The following is a 14,820-nucleotide window of genomic DNA, read 5'->3' as shown; positions in this document are numbered from 1 at the left end:
ATCTAGATGATTTTGATCTCTAAGAGAAATATATTCTAATGCGTTACAGAAAATTTAAAAGTACACAATTTGAACAGGTTTGAATAAATTTTGTGTTTTGGTAACTGTTTTTCAAATACTTTCGGAATTTTTTGGGAGAAATCCTTCAGAAATTTCTTCAGGAGATCCTTATCAGGTATCAGGTATCAGAACGTCGGCTCCAGGGGCACGTTCACCTCAATTCGGGAGATTTGTGCCATCGCCTTCACAGCCTTTCTCATCACGCACCTGACGGAAAAGGAAGTGAACAAAAAGGAAAGGAATATGGATGGGAGAAAAATGGGAAGTTTGGGAAAGGTACCCTTGAAGAGGGCATACAACGTATACAACACGTACAAAAGCTCATAGCTCCTTACCACAACGGGTTATGAACAACAGAATACTTTGAAAGTTCAGGTTTCTGTAGTCAATTTCACTTAGTAAGTGTTTACCAAATATTTGGAAACGCAGTTGCGCATAAACTGGGCAGTTACATATCAGATGATAAGAAGTTCCATAATCAGATTCACAACCATCACAGACAAAGGATTCAACACGTTGAATATTTGCCATGTGATAGTTGAGTCGGCAGTGACCTGTAAAGGCCTTGACTAAGACACTGCAATTCTGTTTAGACAGATTAGCTAAATAGTTAGTTACTACCGGAGATGGCTCTCGGATATACAATTTTGTTTGTCGACATGAATCCAAACTACTCCAATACCGTTTGTGCTGAGTGGAAGCCCAAGAGCTAATCAAACGCTTCACCCAACACTTAGATATTGGAATAGCTGGCTCAGGGCCAAAAAAGTCTTGTGATGCTCCAGTGCGAGCTAACTCATCAGTCAATTCGTTTCCAGCTATGGAAGAATGGCCAGGTACCCATATAAGGTGCAATGGAACTGAATTCAGTTCCTCTATTTGAGTTCGACATGCGATTACTAACTTCGACCTTGAGTTGGCCGAAGCGAGGGCTTTGATAGCTGCTTGACTATCTGAACAGAAGTATATTACTTTGCCCATTATGTGTTTCTGCAGTGCGGATTGTACTCCACACATAATGGCAAATATTTCCGCTTGAAAGACAGTGCAGTCCCACCCACCCAGTGAGTGGGACTGTTCCAATCTTAGCTCACGCGAGTAGACACCTGCACCAGCTCTACCTTCGAAGAGGGAGCCGTCAGTATAACAAACAATGCTGTCCGACATACTTCTCTCCAAATAGCCAGATGTCCACTCATCCCGCGAGGGGAATTGTGTTGAAAATGTCCTATAAGGGAAACTACTAGCGAGTGTGAGATCACTTGGAGCAAGGACTGTTCTGTCCCAATCAACCATGAGTTGTAACAACGAAGTGTGTGTAGAACTGCGGTTTACAGGATTCTCTTCCATGAAACCGAGAACCCATAATCGGTAAGTACAAGAAAGTGCTTCTTGTTTGAGATGTATGTGTAGTAGGGCCACGTCGAAGAGAACTTCGAGAGCAGCCGTGGGAGTCGAAGAGAACGCACCACTCATTGCCATTAGGCACATCCTTTGAAGATGGCCTAATTTAGACTGAATTGTCCTCACTTCACCCTTTTGCCACCACACAAGACATCCATAAGCCAAAATTGGTCGTACAACTGTTGTGTAAATCCATTTGATATATTTAGGTTTAAGACCCCAAGTTTTACCTAAAGTTCGTCGGCATTGACCGAAAGCCATACGCGCCTTTTTGATTCTGAACTCAATGTTAGGAGTCCAGGAGAGCTTGGAATCAAGAATTAGTCCCACATACTTTACCTGATCCGTTACATTGATTTCAGATTCAAAAAGATGTAATGGGCGAATACCATTACGGTTACGTTTTTCCGTGAAAAGTACAATAGATGTTTTATTCGGATTAACCGAAAGGCCATATTGGCGACACCAACTTTCGGCTGCCTGAAGAGCATTTTGCATCAGGTCGAATAAAGTAGTAATACACAAACCGGCTATTAATATTAGACACTCGTCGGCAAATCCATAGGTAGAGAAAAACAGAGATTATTGAATAATTTCAATAGAGTATCTGCAACGAGGTTCCACAAAAGTGGAGATAATACTCCCCTTGAGGGCAGCCACAGACACCTAATCTCCTAATCGCTGCTTGACGTAATATCGAGTAGAGATGTCGGTTTTTAAGCATCTGGTAAACCATTTGGTAATTATATTAGGTAGCCCATGACAACGTGCGGCTTTCAATATTGCATCGAAAGACACGTTGTCAAAAGCAACCTCAATATCTAAGAACGCACCCAAGCATGATTGATTTTGAGCAAATGCTTTTTCGATGTCGTAGACAACCTTGTGTAGAAGAGTCACGGTGGACTTTCCAGATTGGTAAGCATGTTGATTAACATGAAGAGGCATGTTTGCCAAACAGTCATCACGAATGTGATGATCGATAATGCGTTCTAAGCATTTCAGAAGAAATGAGGTCAGACTGATGGGTCTAAAACTCTTTGCTTCTTCATACGAAGCACGTCCTCCTTTTGGGATAAACTTTACAGTGACATCCCGCCAGGATATGGGAATATACCCAGTAGCAAAACTGCATACTAAAAGTTTTTTTCAAAACATGTTTGATATGCTCAAAACCCTTCTGAAGAAGAACGGGATAGATCCCATCTTCCCCTGGAGATTTGTAAGGAGCAAAACTATTAAGAGCCCATTGAATCGATTCAGTAGTTATGATTCTACGAGCCTGAGCCCAAGACCCATAACTACATGAAAAGACATCAGGAACATCTGAAGATGCAATATCTACACATCCAGGGAAGTGTGTATCAAATAAGTGCTCTAACGCTTCTTCGTCAGAAGAAGTGTAGTCGCCATTTGGCTTGCGAATTTCGCCAACTTGGAAATCCTTGGATCTCGCAAGAATTTTGTTCAATCGAGTGGCTTCACTCAAAATGGAAACATTTGCACAAAGATTTTTCCAGCCGAATCGTTCAGCAGATCGTAGAGCCTTCTTGTAAGCTTTGCGAGCCAACTTGAAAGAATCCGTCCCTGCTGAATGGCGTCTGTTCCAACTCCTTCTACACTGCTTCCTGAGCTTAGCCAAATCGGAATTCCACCACGGTATTCCTCTTGAGGTTTTCACAGAACGCAAGGGGCAAGCTTCTTCAAAAGCTTCCACGACATGCAACGTTGTAGTATCAACGGCATCATCCAAGTCGGTAGGAGTTTCAATGGATGGTAGATATCCATGAAATTTTGTCGAGAGCAACTCTGTATAGAGATCCCAGTTGGTTGAACGGGGATTTCTAAAACGCAAGGTCTGCGAAGAAACATTCAACTGATCAAAATAGATGTAGCGATGGTCAGATATGGATTCCTCATCTGACACATGCCAATTCGTCAACTCGTGACTGATTCTATTGGAGCAGAGAGTTATGTCTAATACTTCTGCTCTATTAGATACCATAAAGGTTGGGCGATTGCCTATGTTAAGTAAACCAAGTTCGGTACTACTTAAGTATTCCATCAAGCTGGAGCCACTCAGATTGATATCCGAGCTACCCCAGATGATGTGATGAGCATTAGCATCACTACCGACAATTAGCGGAAGGCCTTTTGACGTGCAATAACTGACCACTTGTTTGAAAGCATCCGTAGGGGATGGTTCATCATGTGGTAAATAAACCGAACAATAGACGTATTTCCTGACGGGGGATCCGCCAGTTGCATCAATTGTGACAGCACATACATCTCTGGTTGTTAGTTCAGAGATAAGTGTAGCAACGATAGCGTTGTTAACAAGTACACATGCACGCGGCATTGATCGAGAGTTTGCCATTTCATTACTGAAAGCAGCAAAAACCGGGTTCACTAGGTTACCTAGGTAAAAGCTACCCTTGCGAAAATAGGGTTCCTGCACCAAAGCCACTTGGTATTTGCCATTTTGCATAAGTCTACAAAGATTAATCGTTGCTGTTCTTTTGTGCTGAAGATTGATTTGAGCTATCCTACCTGTAACCATTGTGAATTACGATAATACACTTCACAATTTCAACATTAATATATGTACACTGTAACGATGAAACCAAATCGGTATCGTATCAATAAAGTCAAAGACGAAACACAGAGTACACTGCGAAAAACGCATAAAGCGAATCCATATAGGTGACAATTAGATAAAAAACTAAATAAAAACATACTCATAATCCCACCCTTATTTAACCTCAAGTTGAGATTGAATAAGAGTAGCCGCTTATTCCGGAGAAGCAATAAGTCAACTACGCCATAGCTCCGGTTGGCGCAATAAGGGCTCAATACTGTGAAGGGTGCCCTGGTGCTTCACAAGCTCCGTTAGCGGTTAGGTTGTTTTTAGACCCCCCTAACCATTCATTCATAGGCACGGTAAGCATAAAGCCACATCACACCAAGAATTAGGGGTCACCTGTATGGTGGACTTTTACCACTGGAACAGGCAATCCGTAGCGTTATTCTTAGCCAGACAACCGGCTGCCGACACCACACGGCTATCTAGGCTGTTCGTGGAGAGAAGTTGACATCGACTTTACGTCAACTCTCAATGTGGCCGAACAGCCCACAAATACTTTCGGAATTTTTTGGGAGAAATCCTTCAGAAATTTCTTCAGGAGATCCTTGGTAAGTTATTTTCGGAAATACCTTGCGAACTTTCTTTAAACATTCCATTAGAAATTCCCTCGGTAATGTTTCTAGAGATTCCTTCAAGAATTCCTTTACAAATTCCTTTTAGATTTTTTTTTCAATACTCTTTTAACCCTTATGCGGCCGACGGGGTACCCGTGTTCCTTTTTCAAATTCAAGTGGTGATATTTCAATGAATTTTTATAGCTGAAAGCTGAAACTCGGTGACATCTAAGAACTCCATGAAATGTAGCATCTGTGAGAAAATCACGTTGATACAGTGAGGAGGGACGTGGGGAGGGGCATCTGATTTTTTTTACCACGTGGATGGCCGACAGGGTACCCGTGTTCCACTAAATTGATATTCGCATAACTTCAACAATTTTCAACCGATTCGGATAATTTTGACAGTTTTGGAAACAGAAACTCACATACTTTTTGCTCATTGTCAATGTTTACAGCTTATGCCCATGGTTATACAAGAAATCTTTGAAGTAAGGCTTAAGAGTCTACACACGTAACCGAAGGACTATCAACCAGTTTCAAATATATTACATGCTCATGGCGCTTCTTAGAATAGTCGGTGTTCACAGTATATATTCTGGTTCTCCAAAAACCCCTGGAGTAAGGCCTCAGTCATCCAAAAAATCCCTGGAATAAGATCTTATGGTCTGCTAACGTTACAAAAGGTCTATCGAGCAAATTCAAAAACGGTACATGCTCTTTATGGTGCTTAGCATATAATGCTTTCACAGTATATGTTCCGAGTCATCCAATGACCTTTTCTTAAAACATGATTGCATTCCAAGTAGTTCTTGTTGCAATCATTGATTCCAGGTAGTCTACGAGCTCCATACAGTCAAGGTCTTCGCATCAATCTCCGTAATGGAGGCAGTTAACGAAGAATAAACAAGTTGCGTGACTTCTTCTTGGTATATGTTTGTATTCTAAGTAGTTCTTGTTGTTGACGTGGGCTTCAGGTAGTATACGAACTACATAGAGTCAAGATCTGTGGATCAACCTCAGTAGCGGAGGCAGCTATTGAAGAATAAACAAGTTGTGTGACCCCTTCTTGGTATCTGTTTGTATTCCAGGTAATTCTTGTCGTTGCCATTGGTTCCAGGTAGTCTACAAACTCCATAAATTCAAGGTCTGTGGATCAACCTCCGTAATGGAGGCAGTTAATGAAGACTAAACAAGTTGTGTAACCCTTTCTTGATATATATCTATTTTTCATGTAGTCCTATTGTTGTCGTGAGTTCCAGGTAGTCTACGAACTCCACACAGTCAAGGTCTTCGAATCAATCTCCGTAATGGAGGCAGTTATCGAAGAATAAACAAGTTGTGTGACCCCGTCTTGGCATATGTTTGTATTCCAAGTAGTTCTGGTTGTTGTCGGGGGCTCTAGGTAGTCTACGAACTTCATAGATTCAAGGTCAGTGGATCAACCTCCGTAATGGAGGCAGTTATTGAAGAATAAACATGTTTTGTGACCCCTTCTTGGCATATGTTTGTTTTTCATGTAGTTCTTGTTGTTTTTGTGAGTTCCAGGTAGTGTACGAACTCCATACAGTCAAGGTCTTCGGAGAAATCTCCATAATGGAGGCGTTTATCGAATAATAAACAAGTTGCGTTACCCCTTCTTGGTATATGTTTGTATTTCTTGTAGCTCTTGTTGTTGTCGTGAGTTCCAGGTTGTCTACAAACTCCATACAGTTAAGATCTTCGGATCAATCTCCGTAATGGAGGCAGTTATCGAAGAATAAACAAGTTGCGTGACCCCTTCTTGGTATATGTGTGTATTCCAAGTAGTTCTTGTTGTTGTCGAGGACTCCAGGTAGTCTACGAACTCCATAGAGTCAAGGCCTGGGGATCGACCTCGGTAACGGAGGCAGTTATAGAAGAATAAACAAGTTGTGTGACGCCTTCATGGTATTTGTTTGTATTCTAAGTAGTTCTTGTTATTATTGGTTCCAGGAAGTCTACGAACTCCATAGAGTCAAGGTCTGTGGATCTATTTTCGTAATGGAGGCAGCTATTGAAAAATAAACAAGTTTTGTGACCCCTTCTTGATATATGTTTGCATTTCAAGTAGTTCTTGTTAAACCGTCTAAGACGAATTAAGTACTGTCCATTTAATTCCACCAGTTAATTTTCGTTATCTTTGCAGATACGTATTTCGACCACAACTGTGTGGTCGTCTTCAGTGTCTTGTACTTGACTCGAAATACGTATCTGCAAAGATAACGAAAATTAACTGGTGGAATTAAATGGACAGTACTTAATTCGTCTTAGACGGTTTAATATATTCCACTAAAAGAGCTTAATATATTTTTCTGTAGTTTTTGTTGTTGTCGTTGGCTCCAGGTAGTCTACGAACTCCATAGATTCAAGGTCGGTGGATCAACCTCCGTAATCGAGGCAGTTATTGAAGAATAAACAAGTTGTGTGACCCCTTCTTGGTATATGTTTGTATTTCATGTAGTTCTTGTTGTTGTCGTGAGTTCCAGGTAGTCTACAAACTCCATACAGTCAAGATCTTCGGATCTATCTCCGTAATGGAGGCAGTTATCGAAGAATAAACAAGTAGCGTGACCCCTTCTTGGTATATGTGTGTATTCCAAGTAGTTCTTGTTGTTGTCGAGGACTCCAGGTAGTCTACGAACTCCATAGAGTCAAGGTATGGGGTTCTACCTTGGTAACGGAGGCAGTTATAGAAGAATAAACAAGTTTTGTGACCCCATCTTGGTATATGTTTGTATTCAAAGTAGTTCTTGTTGTTGTCTTGAGCTCCAGATAGTCTATGAAATAGAGTCAAGGTCGATGGATCAACCTCCTTAATGAAGGCAGTTATTTGAAAATAAACAAGTTGTGAGACCCCTTCTTGGTATATGTTTGTATTTTAAGTAGTTATTTTCATTGTCGTGAGCTCCGTAGCAAGGCAAAATACGTGAATGGAATCCGTATTTTTTGTCGAAGAGACTTACAAACTTATTAATAGGTACTTATAAATGATTCATAATAAGCTACAGGCAGTGAAGGGTTAGGCAAAATCAGGGGTAGACAAAATCTGCAGTGACAAAATCAGGTCAACCTCATCTGAGTGAATGTACGCATTTCTAGTACAGTAGCCGTTCGATAACTGCAAAATGTTTACTTTTCAGTTATCGAATGTCGTTCGATAACTGCAACTCACTCTAGACGTCAAACGGTTGTCAATCGACGTCAGATGCAATAAAAGTGCATCTAAATGTGCAGCGCAATGCAGCTGTCATTGAGTCTGACATCGGTTTGAAGTTTAGCGGTCCGATAACTGTAAAACTGTTGCAACTATCGAATTGCAGTTAAATGACTTGCAGTTATCGAACGTCTGCTGTAGTTTTTGTTTTTGCCATGGTACTAGGTAGTCTATGAACTCCATATAGGAATGATCTGCAGATCAACCCACGAACGGAAGGCTATTGGTATATGTTTGCATTTCAAGTAGTTCAAGTTGTTGTCATTAGCTCTGGGCAGTTATTGAAGAATAAACAAGATGTGAAACCTCATCTTGATATATTAGCATTCCAAGTAGTTATTGTTGTCTTGTTGTTGTTGGTTCCAGGTAGTATACAAACTTCATTCATTATCCCTAATATGAAGTTGTCTATTCTTTGGAAATGCAAATTCTAAATAAATTGGAACGATACAACTTCACGCTGAGAATGTAAGGGAAAAACAGGCTAATATCGCAAAGATCATGTACCATATTAAAACTAGGTTGAGGGACACTCCTCACGGAATCCAAGTTTCAAAGTGCTCGCGTTTTCAGGCGCACACCAATCGATACGGAGGCGGGCACAACTGTCATTTTGTTGATTTAGCTTTGCTGCGTCGTAGCAAGCGTGAAATAATAAAATGACAATTGTGCGTTACTCGAGTGGTGTGCTGAAAACGCGAGCACTTTGAAACTTGATTCCGTGAGGAGTGTCCTCAATCTAATTTTAATATGGTACATGATCTTTGACGTTTTTTCACGTTCTCGGCAAGTTGTATCGTTCAATTTATTTACATTTTGCATTTCGGATTCCGGATTCCGTAAGGAGTGACTTTAAAGACCCTCTAGATATTCGTGTATGCCTAGAAGTCTTACTCCATAAATTTCTAGGATGACCATTAGCATATGTCATGAACGCTTTTATTCTAGAATCCCAAAGGCATGTACCAAATTTAAAACAGGCTCTGGTGTAGATTCTAATGCCTTACTCCAGGGTTTTCCTGTATGATCATGAACATTTGAAATGGGTGCATTCTATTCTACGTACCATAAAAGGCATGTATAACTATTCAAATAGGCCGAAAGAGCTCTGGTTACGCGTGAAGTTCCTGAGGATTGTTCAAGTGCAATGAAAGCGGTATATTCTATGTACCACAAAGGGCATATGCCAATTTTGAAACAATCCGAAAGGTATCTGGTTACGTGTGAAGATCCTGAGGCCTATTCTAACATTTTCTTGGAAGACCATAAACATATGCAATGGACGTATTCTATTCTATGTACCACAAAGGGTATGTACCACTTTTGAAACAAGCCAAAAGATCTCTCGGTACCCATGCAGATTTAAAGGCCTATTCCAGGGTTTTCTTGGATGACCATGAACCTATGCAATGGACGAAATCTATTCTATGTACCACAAAGGGCATGTAACACTTTTGAAAAAATCTGATAGATCTTTGGTTACGCGTGTAGATCTTAAGGCCTTTTCCAGGGTTTTCTTGGATGACCATGAACATATGCAATGAAGGCGCCAGAGGACTTATCCGAGAGATTTCTTCGATAGCGCAAAACATATGTAGTGATCACATTTGATTTCAAGATGCGCAAAAAGTGTGTACCACTTTTGAGACAAGTCCATAGACCCATGGTTATGAGTGTAGACCTTAAGGCCTTACTCCAGAGATTTCTTGGATGACTCGGAACATATACTGTGGACGCATTCTATGCTAAACACCATAAAGAGCATGTACCGTTTTTAAATTTGCACGATAGACCTTTGGTTACGCGAGTAGATCTTTAGGCTTTACTCCAGAGATTTCTCGGATGACTAAGACCTCGTTTCAGGGATTTTTGCATTACCCGAAGCATATACTGTGAACACCTTCAATTCTAAGAAGCGCAAAGAGCTTGTAGCGTATTTGAAACTGGTTGAATGGTCTTTGGTTACGCGTGTAGACTCTTAAGCCTTACTTCAAAGATTTCTTGTATAACCATGGGCATAAGCTGTAAACATTGACAATGAGCAAAAAGTATATGAGTTTCTGTTTCCAAAACTGTCAAAATTATCCGAATCGGTTGAAAATTGTTGAAGTTATGCGAATATCAATTTAGTGGAACACGGGTACCCTGTCGGCCATCCACGTGTGTTTTTTTTGTTGGCCGCATAAGGGTTAAAAACTCCTTCGGGAATTCTTTAAGAAATTTATAAATTATATTGAAAATTTGTTTGGATTTGTTTTAGGGATGGTCCCGTAGCGTAGTTGGCTACATGTTCGCCTCACAAGCGAATGGTCATGGGTTTCCACCACCTCCACCTCCACCAAACCCTCGTCAGTCGTCGGATGCGCAGCCCATGCGGTAGCGTATTAGGAGACTCGCCTTATCGTCACGGCTGACAGTGGGACAAATTCCAAAGACGGTCAAAAATGTTAGAAGTGAATAAAATGGTCTAGCAGGCCACATATTATGATATTTCATTGAATGGATGGTTCATCTTCTCGGCATCACCGACCCGCAAGCTAGAGATCCACTACCGGAACGAGAAGTGGGTCACCAGTCGTCGCAAGCACGCTAACGTTCTCAAAGACAACGTGCTTGCACCAAGTGGTGCCTCATCAAATATCAATGGCTGGCGCCGCCAGTGTAGAGTTCTATTTCTATGAGCACTTTCACAGATATTAACTGCTACCTTTAATTACCAATTTCTGCCACCTCACTGCAGTGCTAACGTAAAATTGTATTCCATTATTAGAAATTGTAAACATATAGAATGGATTTTGTATCGTCACACAAAGTAAAGCTGTAGAGGCGCAAATCGTTTCTTGATATTACGGTTCATGTGAAAAACTCATGATCTTTTTACAGAGTAAGTATGGAAAATCAGATGTAGGGGTCAAACAAGATACTCTCCCTGCATTGCGACTAAAAAAGACATAGACTTGATAGTTTGTCCTACTTTCTTTAACAATATTTGTGCCTGTAATGAGTGCGCAAGTGCCTGTAAAAACTCATGATCACGTGGAATTTTCTTAATTAAAGTATGAAGTATGCATGAGACAAGAACAAATGGTACTAGGGGGGCCGTACACATATTACGCATGCCCTTATGGGGAGGGGAACTGTCGTTTTACCCATAATTAAAAAATCATTTGTATGTAAGAAATCTTACATGAAGGGAGGGATGTTGAAAAACCCAAAAATAACGCTTACGTAATAAGTGTACAACCCCTAGACAATTTTCAGCTGATGTCGCATCATTGTATTGGGGCAAATGAGAAGTAGAAGGAGAAGAGGAAACATATTGTGCGTTGCTTTTATCAAAATTGATTGGCAAGACCAGAAACGACCACTGTCAGTAAAACCAAAGAAACTTCGCGGGCGGAGGTGGCGGAACCTAATTTCTACAGGATTGGATTCCTGGCAAAAATGAAACTACAGTGTGAATTTCATTGATGGGTACCGATGGGTACCTTTTGAATTTCACAATTAATACAGCAAGAAGATAATACAATAATAATTTTATACATAATAACGACCGAGTACTTTCTGCGCGATCAAAATAATCTACGATCGTATAAGCGTGGCTTTATTAGTTTTGGACTACACTTTGTAATGGTGCCAAATATAATAGGTTTGGATGATGTATACGTTGTGGCCAACATAATGAAGCAGTAAGATAAATGTTACAAGATTTAACAGAATTAAAAATCGACAACATGCTCAACTTGTATTGACTGTAAAGGTATGATCCACCCGAATAAAATGACTCAAAACTATGTTTACTTCATCGTCAAGTAATCTACTAACAACCCATGACTCAAGTTTTCAATTTGGATCATTTTGAAAAAATGGTTTTTGACCGTCTTTTTGAAGATTGGTCCTTCTGTGCGGCTGCCTGATGAAGACTGACAACTTGCTCTTCTCGGACCCGGATAAATGGCAACCGAACAATGCAACGATCATTGGATGCACGACATGGACAAACGGACACAATGGACTCACGATGAGGTGGACTGGCAACGACAACGATAATGGTAATGGAAATCTAAAAATAGATTCTGTGTGGACTCGGACTCTGTACAGCAGAATACCACAGTAGATCTCGGCACAGTAGCGGTTGAGTAACACAGAGTGCCTAACAAATAAAGAAAGGAATAAAAAAAATCTTTTTTGATTTTATTTTATGAATTCCTTTGGAAATTGGTTTAGAAATTCCTGCCAAAATAAAATATGGAGTTTCTTCATTTTTTTAAAATGATTTTCATCAGAAATTATTCCAGAACTTTCTCAAACAAAAATTCGTTATTATTTACTGATTTTTAACGTTACTTTTTACCTAAAAAAAGGTTTTTAATGATTGTTTTGATTTCGTGAAAACGGTAAAATTTACTGATTCAGGTCGATATATTTTACCGATAATTAGGTTTTTATTTAATGTTTAATATTGAAGAAAAAGAGTTCAATTAAAATGTTCACAATTTAAATAACAAAGGCAATAACGTTCCATTATTCATCTCGCGGTGCCATCTTCGTAATATTCCAGCAAATATAAATTAATTTGCGCCAAATTGTTTTATTCGCGTTAAGATTAATATGGGAGCGTGAGATGAATAGTTGGAACAAGTTTATATTTTCAAAGCATATTTACTATAGATAATTTGTGGGAAACATTTTAATTCACCTAACGTTGACTTGAACGAAACAACACAGGATCGACTGATTGTTACAGGTACTTACTATCTTCTACTTCTTGGTAACTCTGGTGATCTAAGTATAAACATTTGATCAATGTTTCTCGTATATCTGCCTTTGGATTGACTTTTGTGAGTCGCTGAAATAATACATCAATGATACACAGCAGCATGAAATCCTAGATAAAAATAAAATTTACCATTATACCGCTAAATGAGCACAAATGTGGAAATGTGTCCAGAATGCATGTGGGTGCCGAATTAGTGAAAAGCAACATTCTGTAGTAATCAAATTAATCTTTCATTAAATCTCCAATTTGCTTGATGTTGTCGGTGTTTGCTGCCAGAGCAGCACACAATTTTGATTTCTCGCGGTCCGCCTCATCCACGTTGGGTGCAAGTTTAACTGTGCGACGAAATTTCCGCTTATCCTTCGGCACTTCTTTACGCATGTTGTTCATCCTATTTTCGATGAATCCGGTATGATGATGACCGGGCCCTTTGCCACCGTTGCACCAAAATAAGCAGCCTGAAAAAAATAGTGCAATTTCCGTGTCAAATTTAAAACTATAGTTTAAACTTGAAGGATTTCGATCGACCTTACCTCTGGGGGAGCGAACTCCAACGGACGAGTACTCTGCAGATGTGGAAAGGCCTCCAGTATATCCAGAGCAAGTTGGTGCTTCTCTAGTATTCCTGGTTGTCTGAAAAATAATAATTCCATAAGCTCTCAATAGAGTATTATGTTAATGTTATCTTTTGTATATTACTTGTTCTTGTCGATTAGATCATCATAAAACCTGCCGTGGCATAGTAGACGAACCATTAGGCAAATCTCATTACGCTTCGGTGTAATACCTGCTAGCAGTTTGTTGTAAAATATTCCTCTGAATGGTTTGCTTTTCTCAAGTGTTGCACGTATGTCCTAAAGAGGAAAACAATAGGAAATAAAATTAAATTAAAATTAAATTTAAATTATTGCATTTGAATTCAACTGAACTTACGGCTGAACCAGACAGTTTTTTTTTGTAAAACAGTAGTCGGTGATGACAATGTACCCTGATGATTTTCCTTCGGTTGAGATTTCTTAGTTGATGGTCCTGGTTGAGAAAGTGTCTTCAAACGAGCTATGTATTCTTGGATTATTTTCCGTGGACCAAGTTCAAGACCAATCTCAATCATGTCTTGGTTGTTGAGCATACAAAGAGAGTTGTCATCTATTTTCGCATCTGCAAATAAGACATGAATTCAAGACAAAATTTTCAAAACGACTTATCTGCTTTTGTAAACAAAGATTCAAACGACGATTTGAATGAACAGGTAGCGGAATCCTTCACCTACCTATTGATGGTATTGGTTTGCGTGGGAGAGCTATCAGATTCGTCAAATCGTCGTTTGAACCTTTGTTTACAAAAGCAGATAAGTCGTTTTGAAAATTTTGTCTTGACAGTGACCTATTAAACCGAAGCGAGTTTTGGCACAAATCCGGTTTGCTTTCTTTTTCAGATAAAGCAACTGCATCGCGACTAGTGCGCATCCATGCCATAGCCGACCACCATCATGCGCAGTACTCGCGAAACAGTTGCGACATCCGAAATGGGAGAAAATGCGATTGTCGCAAGAGCTCACTTCGGTTTACAAATGGAATTTTCGCTAGAACTACAATATAAATAGATGTACCCGCTCACCTTCAAGTTTTTCTTATGTTTCCGCATCGACGAATGATTTTAGCTCCTCCATTTCTGCAAAAAAAAACTGTTAATAGTATTGTTTTCCAACATCGGCCCCTAGCATATAATTTCTCACCCTTCTGCTTCCAATCAACACAACAGATGGTGACGCTGGATTCCGGAGGCAAACGAACTTCACTTTACGAGGCTGAAACTAATTACAAGATGCAATACACAAATATATATTTTACCCAGTTTAAGTTACCTGACGGACAGGTTATTCCTCGGCACCTACTTCTTAGTAATTTTGATATTTTCACGAATTCTATAAGAAACACATGGGAACCGGCTTCGTTTTTGTTTGCTTTTGAGCAAAATTTTCGCCAAGACACCGAAAACCGATTTTTCGGTAAAAATAAACGTCATTGTTTGAAACTGCACAATACCTAAAAAATAGTAAAAATTAACGGAAATTATCGTTATTTTTTACCGATAATTTAGGTAAACGTTCGGTACCTAATATTAGGTAAAATAATAATCTAAT

General features: G+C 39.7%; 1 long non-coding RNA gene across 1 annotated transcript; it reads right to left on the bottom strand.

The window, feature by feature from the left end:
* Positions 1-12,809: 12,809 nt before the first annotated feature.
* On the bottom strand, positions 12,810-14,539 carry LOC134220703 (uncharacterized). Its single transcript, XR_009982010.1, has 6 exons — positions 14,413-14,539; positions 14,295-14,348; positions 13,611-13,835; positions 13,377-13,531; positions 13,211-13,310; positions 12,810-13,135 (listed from the first exon to the last, which is right to left on the bottom strand). It is a non-coding gene; the product is annotated as an uncharacterized LOC134220703 (long non-coding RNA).
* Between the last annotated feature and the right edge of the window lie 281 nt (positions 14,540-14,820).

Source organism: Armigeres subalbatus, chromosome 3, assembly GCF_024139115.2.
Source record: "Armigeres subalbatus isolate Guangzhou_Male chromosome 3, GZ_Asu_2, whole genome shotgun sequence".
In the NCBI taxonomy this organism is placed as follows: domain Eukaryota; kingdom Metazoa; phylum Arthropoda; class Insecta; order Diptera; family Culicidae; genus Armigeres; species Armigeres subalbatus.
The sequence above is the reverse complement of the archived record's forward strand: the minus strand, read 5'-3'. Positions and strand labels throughout refer to the sequence as shown.